General features: G+C 51.2%; 1 protein-coding gene across 7 annotated transcripts in view; it reads right to left on the bottom strand.

Moving 5' to 3' along the window:
* The window catches only part of LOC125460255 (metabotropic glutamate receptor 2), a 93,721-nt gene extending 82,805 nt beyond the window's left edge, over nt 1-10,916 (bottom strand). For 3 of the 7 annotated variants that reach the window (XM_059649525.1, XM_059649526.1, XM_059649520.1), the window contains exon 1: nt 9,586-9,680. The gene's annotated coding sequence lies outside the window, so the exon portion shown is untranslated. Of the gene's footprint in view, nt 1-9,585; nt 9,693-10,415 lie in introns of those variants that run through there. The other 4 variants (XM_059649523.1, XM_059649522.1, XM_059649524.1 and 1 more) reach the window with 3 other exon arrangements.
* Between the last annotated feature and the right edge of the window lie 1,573 nt (nt 10,917-12,489).

The raw sequence follows: 12,489 nt of genomic DNA on the forward strand, positions 1-12,489 counted from the left end.
TTTTTGCCCATTGCTCACAGACTATTTTCCTCAGGCTTACAATTGCTTCTGACAACATTATCAGGCTCCTCTTTTAATCGAAAATTACCTTAACGTCTTTAGTTATGCTGCACCATTTTTCTGTGAAGTCTCTGTTCCTCAGGGCAACACATACTGCGAAGAGTTGTGAATAATTACTTCAAATGTTTCCTATTCTGTCAATGCGTTTTTAAAAAATTCAATGTCGTGATCTATTTCAGCCAAATCAACCCTTATGCCTTTGGGATAGGCTTTGTTGAAATTTAAAAATTGCTTTCAATATTGATCTTATCACTGTCAAACTTAATGTGAAATTTCCACACATTATGATCACTATTCCCCTGTGGATCTTTAACTATAACATTACAAATGAACCCTGTCCCATTACACAATAGGAGATCTGAAATAATCTTTTCTTTGTTGGCTGCTCAACATATTGTTCTTAAACTGTTCTGAGTGTATTCCTCAGGACTTGTCCTTAAAACCACTTTTTTTTGCCCTTTGTATATAAAGATTATAGTCTCTCAGTTATTATGTTTTCCTTACTACATTTTCCTCCAAATTTCTTAGTTGCACTCTATTCAGTGCTGATTACTGTCAGCAAGCTACAAATTACAAGCCTGCTCCCAGTATCTCTCTACCCTGCACTATCTTTACCTTAGCTCCACATATTGGAACCCCTTCTTCATTCTATGCTCTAAGATCCTTTCTCTCGATAGCCTTTCATTCTTTATTATCATAGCTGCACTCCTCTCCATATGCATTTTTCCTGAATTTTCTTAAAGTCAGGCACTCAAGATATTTAGTTCCTGACCTTGGACATTTGTAAAGCACAGCTCTCTGACAACAGTTAGATCAAAATCTCTTTTCCTGTTTAAGTCATTATTTTATGTACTTTCATTTCCATGCTTTGTCCCGTCAGTTACACCTTTACTTTCAACTCTTAAACAACCAAGACTGCGCAGGGGAAAATAGTTAATGTTCAATAGCAATTATTGCAGTAGCATTTTTTGCCTGTACCTAGTTGCCCTTGAGAGGGTGGTGGTGAGTTGCCTTCTTGAACCACTGCAGTCCATGTCCTGTAGATAGACACACGATGCCCTGAGGAAGAGAATTCCAGGATTTTGATACAGTGATAGTGAAGGAACGGTGATATATTTCCAAGTCAGGATAGTGAGTAGCTTGCAGGTGGTGGAGTTCCAATCTATCTGTTTGTCCTTCTGGATGGAATTGGTTGTGGGTTCGGAAGGTGCTATCCAGGGAACTGTGCTCCTGCTAAACGTGTTCCTACATGGAACCCATAATCCAAAATGGGACGCAGGATCTTATCCTTTGGGAGAGGCCAGACAGGACAGTGGCCGAGCACAACACACCCTTGGTGTACCCTCAGTCTCAATGCTGTTTTATTGGTGATCTTATGTCTATTAACTCCCTAAGAATGCCGTATTCTTTTACGGTAATAAAATGTGAGGCTGGATGAACACAGCAGGCCAAGCAGCATCCCAGGAGCACAAAAGCTGACGTTTCGGGCCTAGACCCTTCATCAGAGAGGGGGATGGGGGGAGGGAACTGGAATAAATAGGGAGAGAGGGGGAGGCGGACCGAAGATGGAGAGTAAAGAAGATAGGTGGAGAGGGTGTAGGTGGGGAGGTAGGGAGGGGATAGGTCAGTCCAGGGAAGACGGACAGGTCAAGGAGGTGGGATGAGGTTAGTAGGTAGCTGGGGGTGCGGCTTGGGGTGGGAGGAAGGGATGGGTGAGAGGAAGAACCGGTTAGGGAGGCAGAGACAGGTTGGACTGGTTTTGGGATGCAGTGGGTGGGGGGGAAGAGCTGGGCTGGTTGTGTGGTGCAGTGGGGGGAGGGGATGAACTGGGCTGGTTGAGGGATGCAGTGGGGGAAGGGGAGATTTTGAAACTGGTGAAGTCCACATTGATACCATATGGCTGCAGGGTTCCCAGGCGGAATATGAGTTGCTGTTCCTGCAACCTTCGGGTGGCATCATTGTGGCAGTACAGGAGGCCCATGATGGACATGTCATCAAGAGAATGGGAGGGGGAGTGGAAATGGTTTGCGACTGGGAGGTGCAGTTGTTTGTTGCGAACTGAGCGGAGGTGTTCTGCAAAGCGGTCCCCAAGCCTCCGCTTGGTTTCCCCAATGTAGAGAAAGCCGCACCGGGTACAGTGGATGCAGTATACCACATTGGCAGATGTGCAGGTGAACCTCTGAGGTTCACCTGCACATCTGCCAATGTGGTATACTGCATCCACTGTACCCGGTGCGGCTTTCTCTACATTGGGGAAACCAAGCGGAGGCTTGGGGACCGCTTTGCAGAACACCTCCGCTCAGTTCGCAACAAACAACTGCACCTCCCAGTCGCAAACCATTTCCACTCCCCCTCCCATTCTCTTGATGACATGTCCATCATGGGCCTCCTGCACTGCCACAATGATGCCACCCGAAGGTTGCAGGAACAGCAACTCATATTCCGCCTGGGAACCCTGCAGCCATATGGTATCAATGTGGACTTCACCAGTTTCAAAATCTCCCCTTCCCCCACTGCATCCCTCAACCAGCCCAGTTCATCCCCTCCCCCCACTGCACCACACAACCAGCCCAGCTCTTCCCCCCCACCCACTGCATCCCAAAACCAGTCCAACCTGTCTCTGCCTCCCTAACCGGTTCTTCCTCTCACCCATCCCTTCCTCCCACCCCAAGCCGCACCCCCAGCTACCTACTAACCTCATCCCACCTCCTTGACCTGTCCGTCTTCCCTGGACTGACCTATCCCCTCCCTACCTCCCCACCTACACCCTCTCCACCTATCTTCTTTACTCTCCATCTTCGGTCCGCCTCCCCCTCTCTCCCTATTTATTCCAGTTCCCTCCCCCCATCCCCCTCTCTGATGAAGGGTCTAGGCCCGAAACGTCAGCTTTTGTGCTCCTGGGATGCTGCTTGGCCTGCTGTGTTCATCCAGCCTCACATTTTATTATCTTGGAATCTCCAGCATCTGCAGTTCCCATTATCTCTGATAGTATTCTTTTACGGCTTTGTTTCTAATCACTCAATACTCTCTTCATCACCATTGCCTCAAGGTTGATGACATTGCTTCCTTCAGTACTTTATCCCTTCCTTAGACCTCGAATCTGCATCTCTTCCTTTCAAAGAGGTGCAGAGTTTTTTTAAAACCCAACTCTTCTTCCCATTTCTTCTAGATTGAAGTTGTTCCTCTCCTGTGGTGTCCTGTGGCTGCACCTTTCATACTCATGAGAGCAGCCATTGGTGGTTTCATCGTCAGCCTCTTCTCCCTCTTCTGATTGGTCTATGGTGTGATATTCCGATCCGGTCTGGAGAATACCTTTACCTTTGTCACCTTTCATACCTAGTCATGGAGCTCCGGATTGACTGGGTAAGGGATTCTCCAGCTGGCCTCCTGGGAAGAACTTTGCTTGGTTCCAACGCGGCCAATCTGTCAGAGAATTGGAGTGTGGATCTTCTCCTCAGCTCGGGATGTTAGCATCCAGATAGACCCTCCAACTGCAATTAGAATCTCCCACTGCTTATGACTTGACTGTTTTAACTTGTTCATTAGTCCAAACTGTTGATTCTCAATGAATAAAGGATTTTTAAAATTGAAATTGCAGCATTGCTGTTTTGTTTCTACTATTGCTGATACAAATATCCTATCAGCTTACAGCCAAACCCACATTGTGAAGGGAAATTCCTGGCTGTGTCAGCAGGTTCACTTCCAATGAGTGTTCCCAGTCTGAGCATTCCCAGTCTGAGCTCCGCAATCTTTCCTGAAGTCTCAGTCCAACACAAGGATTCAGGACAGTCCCCTATCCAAGACAGTGCCCTATCCAAGTTAGTTCCATATCAGGACAATCCCTGTGCAGGACAATTCTGTATCTGTGACAATTCCTATCCGAACAGTCCCTTATCCAAGACAGTCCCCTATCCAAGTCAATTCCATATCCAGACTGTCCTCTAACTAGGACAGTTCCATATCTGTACAGACTTTATCCCAGGGCAATTCTGTATCTGGGCAATCCCATATCCGGGACAGTTTCTATCCAGACAGTCCCCTTTCTGGGACAGTTCCACATCCAGACAGACCCTTTTCTGGGGCAATTCCATATCCAGACATTCCTGTATCTAGGACAGTTCGCTATCCAAGACATTTCCATGTCAGGGACAACCACCCTATCTGGGACAGTTCCATATCTGGATATGTCTGCTCAGATGGTCCTGTATCCAGGACTATCCCCTACCCTGATAGTCCCCTACACAGAACAGATCCCTGTCTAAACAGATCTCCATCCAGACAGTTCCCTGTCCTGACAGTCTCAAAACTGGACAAACCCCTATTTGGAATAGGTCCTGTCCGTTGAATCCCCTATCTGGGTATTCCACTATCTGTACACAACCCTGTTTGATCAGTTTGCTATCCAACCACTCCTAATCCAGATGGTTCACTATTCAAATATGCCATTGGGATACTTCCCTATCCAGTTTGCTATCAGGATAATAGCTATTCAAATACTTGCCTATCCAGACAGTCTGATTGCTGGATACTCTCCTATCCAGTCAGTCCAATAGTGAGATACTCTCCTATATGTACCATCCACTGTGCAGATATTCCCCAGCCCATCGTCCAATAACCTTCCCCTTTCCTGACAGTCAATATCCCGACATTGCCCTTTTTGGACAAGCCAGACACACCCCTATCCGGACAGTCCCCGTTCTGGAAAATCCACACCTGGATAATGCTGAAACCACATCTGGAAATTCTTCGATCAGGGCAGGTCCACACCTGAAGTGTCCCAGTACTGGTCAAACACTTCCCTAGCCAGACTGTCTCCCATCTAAACGTAGCCCTGTCTGGGCAGTTCCCGACCTCCACCTTCTCCATACCCAGGCATAGCATACTTGGGCAGTATCATACTCTGACAGTCCACACACAGATAGATCAGACGGCACACAGTTCCTATTCCCTACCTGGGACATACTCCATATGTGGACAGCCCCCTATCTTTGACAGTGCACTACTAACGCAATTCAATAGTTTTAGGAGCCAATTCACTATCAGAATAGGACTTTATCCAAACCATCCCCTCCCAGGAGACTGTCATATTCTATTGGGACACACCCTGATCTGGAGAGTTCTCTGTCTGGATAAATTCCAATTCAAATAGTTCCCTATCTAGATAATCCCAAATCCAGCCACACGCCTGTCCAAACCCTCCTCAATCCAGGCACTTCTCTACCTTGATACTCATCACCCTGGACACTCTCCTATCAATTACTCCACTATCCAGACTGTTTCCTATCCAGACACTCCACTATCTGAAGGGTCACCTTGGTCAGTTTTCTAGCTGCTTTCACTAGCTGCTTTGAACGCAGAGACATGTCTCTGTGTGTGCATTAAGCTTGTAGCTGGTAATCTTTGATCTTGGAACAGTTAATGCATGAAGGCAATGCAAGCAGTAACAAATACCGAATTAAGAAAAAAAACAGAAAAACTACAGGTGTTAGAAGTCAGAAGCAAAAACAAATAAAAACAGGAAAATATGAGCAAGCCTGGCAACACCAGTGGAAAGAACTCAGAACAGTTCTTAAGAAGGCTCCATGGACCTGAAACTTTCTCCCCACTGATGCTGTCAGACCTGCTGAGTTTCTCCCGCAATTCCTGTTGCTGTTTTTGTAACAAATACTAATCACTGCCATGTTATTCTAGGTCCTAACCACATGGGACATGAAGGGGATTAAGGGATCTGAGTGCCGAAATTGATTAGTTGTTGTAACCACTGGATCTATGGTTCTTCTCTCAAGTGGATGGTTAGATTTTTGGTTGATGAATATCGGTGAGTGAGGTGTCCAGTTCCAGCAGCCTGGCCCAGTCTGAATGCACATGAAACCTGTGAGGATTCTGGTGTTTGGCTGTGCAGGAAAATGTCTGTATGTATATGTGTGTATGCTACTTTATGTCTGTGAGATGGTGTGACAATGTGACTGCATACATGTGTATGTATGTGTGACAAAGTCTGTGTGTGAGACTGTGTTGTCATTTCTAAGTGTGATTGTGTGCATCAATGTGCATGACTATGTGTGCCACTCTAGGACTGATGTTGGCATGGTTGTCTGTGTGCACATTGATATCTAACCATGTGCTTGAGACTGTGTTCTTGTGTGACTGTGTCTTAGTGTGTGTCAGTGTGCGACCGCATGTTGGTATGTAACTTTATATTAGTGTGCGACTGTGTGTTAGTGTAAGTGACTCTGTGTACTAGTGTGTGTGTCAATGTGTTAATGTGCGTGATCGTATTGAGGTGTGGTTGTCAGTATGTAACTCTGTGTCAGTGTGGGAAAGTGTGGTGTGTGACTGTATCAGTGTGAAACTGTATGTCAGAATGTGACCGTCTGTGCGATTGTACATCAGTATATGACTGCGTTGGTGTATAACTCTGTATCCACGTGTAACCATGTCCATGTCACCATGTGTGAATGTGTATCAATGTGTGACTATCTGTGCAACTGTGTGTTAGTGTGTAGCTGTGAGAGCAAGTGACTGTTTCAATGTGTGACTGTCTGTGCGGCTCTTTGTCATTGTGTAGCGGTGTCAGTGTGTGACTGTGTCACTGCCTGTTGGTGTGTAGCTGCGTTAGTATTGAACTTTGTCAGTGTGTCGCTGTGTCAGTACAGAACTATGTCAGTGTGTGATTATCTGTATGACTGAGTGTCAGTGTGTAGCTGTGTCAGTGTGTGACTGTGTCAGTGTCTGACTATCTGTATGACTGTGTGTCAGTGTGTAACTGTCAGTAAGTGACTGTGTCAGTGTGTGACTGTCTGTGCTAATATGTGTCAGTGTGTGGCTGTGTCAGTACGGAACTATGTCAGTGTGTGACTGTGTGTCAGTGTGTAGCTGTGTCAGTGTGTTACTATGTCAGTGTGTCACTGTCTGTGTGACTGTGTGTCACTGTGTAGCTGTGTCAGTGCAGGACTGTGTCCATATCACTGTGTGTGACTATGTGTCAGTGTGAGACTGTGTGTCAGTGTGTAGCTGTGTCAGTATGGGACTGTGTCTATGTCACTGTGTGTGTGTCTGTGCTAGTGTGTGACTGTGCTAGTGTTTTTGTGTATGTGTGTGTGTGTGTCCGTGTGTGCGTGTGTGTGTGTGTGTGTGTGTGTGTGTGTGTGTGTGTTAAACTCTGTCCTGTTGGAGAAACCTGGGGGTGTATTTCTGTTCCGGACACTGAACACGCACGCCGTGTGACTGTACCAGGGATAGGCTACAATTACCCCGATGCCCATTCCCACCTCTGACGGGGCTTTTCCTGAGGATGCAGTGACTGAGAGTCAGTGGGCCTTTCCAGAGATAGTCTGGAGAGGGCACCTGGAGACTGAGCTCCAGCTCGGATCTGGGCTCAGAGCCGCAGTCCTCTCCCAGCTGAGGGAGGCTGTCAGCAGCTGGCAGAGAAGACTCTCCCACAGAATGTGGACTCCCAAATAATGGCATGTGTTCCTGAAACCACATCAACAGCTGGGCAACAGGCTTAATGTCAACACCGAGAGACAGCGGGAGAGAGAGAGAGAGAGAGAGAGAGACGGCTGGGGTGGGGGGTGGGGGTGGTGTGGAGGGTGTAAGAGAGGGAGGGGAGAAGGAGAGATGGGGACGAAACGGAGGAGGAGGAGGGGGGAAGGAAGCGGGAGGGGGAGAGAGAGGGGGAGGAGGAGAGAGAGGAGGAGAGAGAGAGAGGGAAAGGATGGCGTGGGGAGAGAAGGTGGGGTCAGAGAGAGGTGGAGAGAGGGAGGGGGAGAGAGAGGGAGGGAGGGAAAGAGAGGGATGGGGAAAGCGGTAAGGGGAAAAGGGGGAGGCGGAGAGGGGGAGACAGGAAAGGAGGGGGGAGAAAGAGAGAGGGAGGGGGAGAGAGGGGGGAGAGAGGGGGAGAGAGGGGTTGGGGGAGACGGGGTGAGGGAGAGGGAAGAGTGGGAGAGAGGGAAGGGGAGAAAGTGGGAGGGGCAGAGAGAGAGGCGGAGAGAGGGAGGACGAGAGGGGGGAGAGAGAGGTGGAGAGAGGGAGGGGGAGAGAGGGAGGAGGAGAGACAGGTGGGGGAGAGAAGTGGTGCTGAGACGGAGGGGGAAGAGGGAAGGGGAAAAGGGGGGGCAAGAGGAGGGGGAGACAGGAAAGGAGGGGGAGGAGAGAGAGGAAGGGGGGCGAGAGGGAGGGGGAGAGAGGAATGGAGGGAGAGGGTGGGGGAGAGAGAGGGAAGGGGAGGGAGGGAGAGACAGAGGGAAGGGGAGGGAGGGAGGGAGAGAGGAGGGGAGGGGCATAAGGAGAGGGAGGTAGAGGTATGAGAAGAAGGGGGGAGAGAGAGGGTAGAGAGGGAAGGAGAGAGAAGGTGGGGAGAGAGGGAGGGGGAGAAAGTGGAAGGGAAGGAGAGAGAGGGTGGGGGAGACAGAGGGGAATGGGAGAGACGGCAGGAGAGAGAGGGGAATGGCCGGGAGACAGGGGAAGGGAGTGGGAGAGAGAGGGATGTGGAGAAGGAGTGAGGGGAAGAGAAGGACAGGGAGAGAGTGGAATGAATGGGGAGAGAAGGACGGGGAGACAGAGATTTGACAGAGGGGAAGGGGAGAGATGGCAGGAGAGTGGGGGAGAGAGGGGTGAGAGAGAGGGGAAGGGAGTGGGAGAGACGGGGGAGAGAGAGGAAGGGAATGGGAGTGAGAGGATGAGATAGAGGGGTGAGAGAGAAGGGAAGGGAATGGGAGTGGCAGAAAGACGGGGGAGAGAGAGGAAAGGAGAGGGAGAGAGAGAGGGAACTTGGGTCAGCTTCATTTTGACCAACCCAGGGACTGCTCTTGAGCACCGGAAGATCCCGGTCTAAACAATGCCAGAACCGCGAGCGGGTATCCAGCCCGGAACTCCAGGATCACATCGACATTCCAGGCTATAGCGCTGTCAGCAACACAGCAGAACAGCCCCGTCTCAATCCTGACAGCACCCGAAACAGGGAGGCTCTGTGTATCTGTGTCTGTGTGTGTATGTGTCTGTGTGTGTCTGTGTGTCTGTGTCTGTGTGTGTGTGTGTGTGTATCTGTGTCTGTGTGTGTGTGTGTCTGTGTGTGTGTGTCTGTGTCTGTGTGTGTGTCTGTGTCTCTGTGCATGTGTGAGACTGTGTTTGTGAGTGTGTGTGTGACTTATGTGTCGGTGTTTATGCATGTGTCTGTGTGTCTGTGTGTGTGTGTTAGTGACTGTGTGACTCTATGTGCCTCTGTGTGTGTGCTTGTCTGTGTCAGTGTGTGCCTGTCTTTCCGTGTCGCTATGAATATGGGTGGGTGTGAATGTGCCTGGGGTATGTCTCCCTGTCTCTCCGTGTCCCTCAGTATATCAGTATGTCTCTGTGTCTATTTACGCGTATCTTTGTCACTCCGTGTATATCTGTGTATCTCTGCCTCTCTCTGTGTGTGTCTCTCTGTGTCCCTGAGTGTTTGCACATCAATCTGCTGGGGGCTCATCCCGTTACCCCTAGCCCACCGCCGGTGCTGTCTGAGATTCCCGGTCTCCCGGTTCTTACCGCTGTGTGTCGATGTTTCCCTTCAGCATGTTCCCGGGCTCGGCTCCCAGCCCAGGAGTCTGTCCCGGCCGCTCTCTCTCAGTCTCTGCTCAGCTCCTCAGTGCTCGCACTGAGCCTGTGGATCCACCCCCACTCCCCCCAAGCCCGCACACCCCCCACCCCCAAAACCCCAGCTCCTACCCGCCTCCCTCACGTCCCCTGTGCTCCGAGAGCCTTGAGCCCCTGATCTCTGTGCCCCTTCACCGCCTCCCTCTCAGTACACAGTCCAACACACGCACACTTTCACACACACACACACAGACAACTCTTACACTCTCACACGCAGACACACACTCATATTCATGCACACATTCATGCACACACACTCACTCATACACACACACCCTCACTCACACAGACACATAGACAGACACACATATACACACAAAGACACACACATACACATGCACACAGCCACACACATGCACACACAAACACACATACACAACACATGCACATACACACAGCCACACACATGCACACACACATGTACACATGCAAACACAGACACACACATAGACACACACATACAGACACACACAGACACGCACACAGACACATACATACAGACACACACGTGTACACAGTCACACGCCCAGACACACATGCACATACACAGAAACATATGCAGACACACACACATGCACACATACACAGACACACATACAGACACACACACACACACACACACACACACAGAAACCTGGCGAGACTTCACCTGAGGCAGCATCCCACCCCTCCCCCCGCCTTATCTCATCTCTCCCTGGAGGGTTAGCATCCACTGGACGGACCCAATGTACTCCTCTTGCGTCCTCCACAACCTCCGGTACCTGGGTGGACTCTTGAAGTTGGAGGCAAACGGCCTCTCTCTTCGGAATTCCTCGGATCGGTGGGGACGCTGACGCGTAATTGACTGAGATTGGAGTTAACCGGAAGAGTCACCCCGGTGTCTCTGCGTGTCCGGGCGGCTGTGGAGGCAGAGCTCAGTGTCACCCTCTCTCAGTTTTACTGGTATGCTGGAGATTGAGAATCCCGACTCTAGACCATGTGCCAAGGACTGTCCACAAGCCTTCCTCTCTCTCTCTTTCAATGGAAGATTTCCGGCAGTCTATGCCATTATTTCCAATTGCTACTGTCGCGCGAATGTTGCATTTCAAAAACCGACGGATCGCAGAAAGTAAGAACATATTTATTGAATAATACACCAAGGACCAAGACACGGGACTGACGGCTGAGAATAAAAAGATTTGGGTGAGGGTAACCCCTCTTACAGTCGGAGTGCACGTTAGAGCAACTTGTAGCCAAGGGGTTGGGGGTGGAGTGACTGTTGCAATAAGACAGGTAGTACGCAGCAAGCTCCCATACAGAACGATGACCAGTTTCCAGTGAGAGGTTAACTACATGCTGTCGGTCTGGAGTCACTTGTACACCTGCCCAGGTAAACACGTCCAATTCCCTTCGTCAAAAACACTTGAAGGAAGCAGAGGGATTGAGCAGCATTTCAGTGTCACCATCGCGGAGAGCCCGCTTCCAATTACAGACTGATACAGCCCAGCAGCTTCTGTGGTGGGATTTCAACTGTGTTCCCCCCCCCACCCCCCCACGCCACCCCCAACGCAACCTGTAAGTGGGGATGAGGGGTGTGTGTGTGTGTGTGTCGGGGGTTGGGGTTTACCAGGGATTGATACTGGAAGGACACCAGGGACCACTCCCCAACCCCTTGATCAGAAGCGGCCAGTTGCGGTTCAACTGATGGGTCAGTCTGAAAGCTGGGACCGCCAGGATGCAGCGCTCACCCCACTCACTCCCCACACTCACTCCCCACACTCACTCCCCCCCCCACACACTCCCCACACTCACTCCCCCAACTCACTCCCCCCCACTCACTCCCCACACTCACTCCCCCACACTCACTCCCCCCACTCACTCCCCCCACACACTCCACCCCACTCACACCCCCCACTCACTCCCCCACTCACTCTGCCCCACTCACTCCCCCCCACTCACTCCCCCACTCATCCCAACCCACTCACTCCCCACACTCACTCCCCCCACTCACTGCCCCCCACTCACTCCCCCCACTCACTCCCCTCACTCACTCCCCCCACTCATTCCCCACACAAACTCCACCCCACTCACTCCCCCCCACTCACTCCACCCCACACGCCCCACACTCACTCCCCCCCACTCACTCCCCCACTCATCCCAACCCACTCACTCCCCGCACTCACTCCCCCCACTCATTCCCCACACAAACTCCACCCCACTCACTCCCCCCCCACTCACTCCACCCCACTCACGCCCCACACTCACTCCCCCCCACTCACTCCCCCCACTCACTCCCCACACTCACTCCCCCCACTCACTCCCCCTCACTCACTCCCCCCACACACTACCCCCACTCACTCCCCCCCACTCACTCCCCCCCACTCACTCCCCCCACTCACTCCCCCCACTCACTCCCCCACTCACTCCCCACACTCACTCCCCACACTCACTCCCCCCACTCACTCCCCCCACTCATTCCCCACACAAACTCCACCCCACTCACTCCCCCCACTCACTCCCCACATTCACTCCCCCCACTCACACCCCCACTCACTCCACCCCACTCACTCCCCCTCACTCACTCCCCCCACTCACTCCCCCCATTCATTCCCCACACAAACTCCACCCCACTCACTCCCCCCACTCACTCCCCCCCACTCACTCCCCACATTCACTCCCCCCACTCACTCCCCCACTCACTCCACCCCACTCACTCCCCCTCACTCACTCCCCACACTCACTCCACCCCACTCACTCCCCCCACTCACTCCCCCCACACACTCCCCTCATTCACTCCCCTTCACTCACTCCCCCACT

This window comes from Stegostoma tigrinum, chromosome 11 (genome assembly GCF_030684315.1).
Source record: "Stegostoma tigrinum isolate sSteTig4 chromosome 11, sSteTig4.hap1, whole genome shotgun sequence".
Classification (NCBI taxonomy): domain Eukaryota; kingdom Metazoa; phylum Chordata; class Chondrichthyes; order Orectolobiformes; family Stegostomatidae; genus Stegostoma; species Stegostoma tigrinum.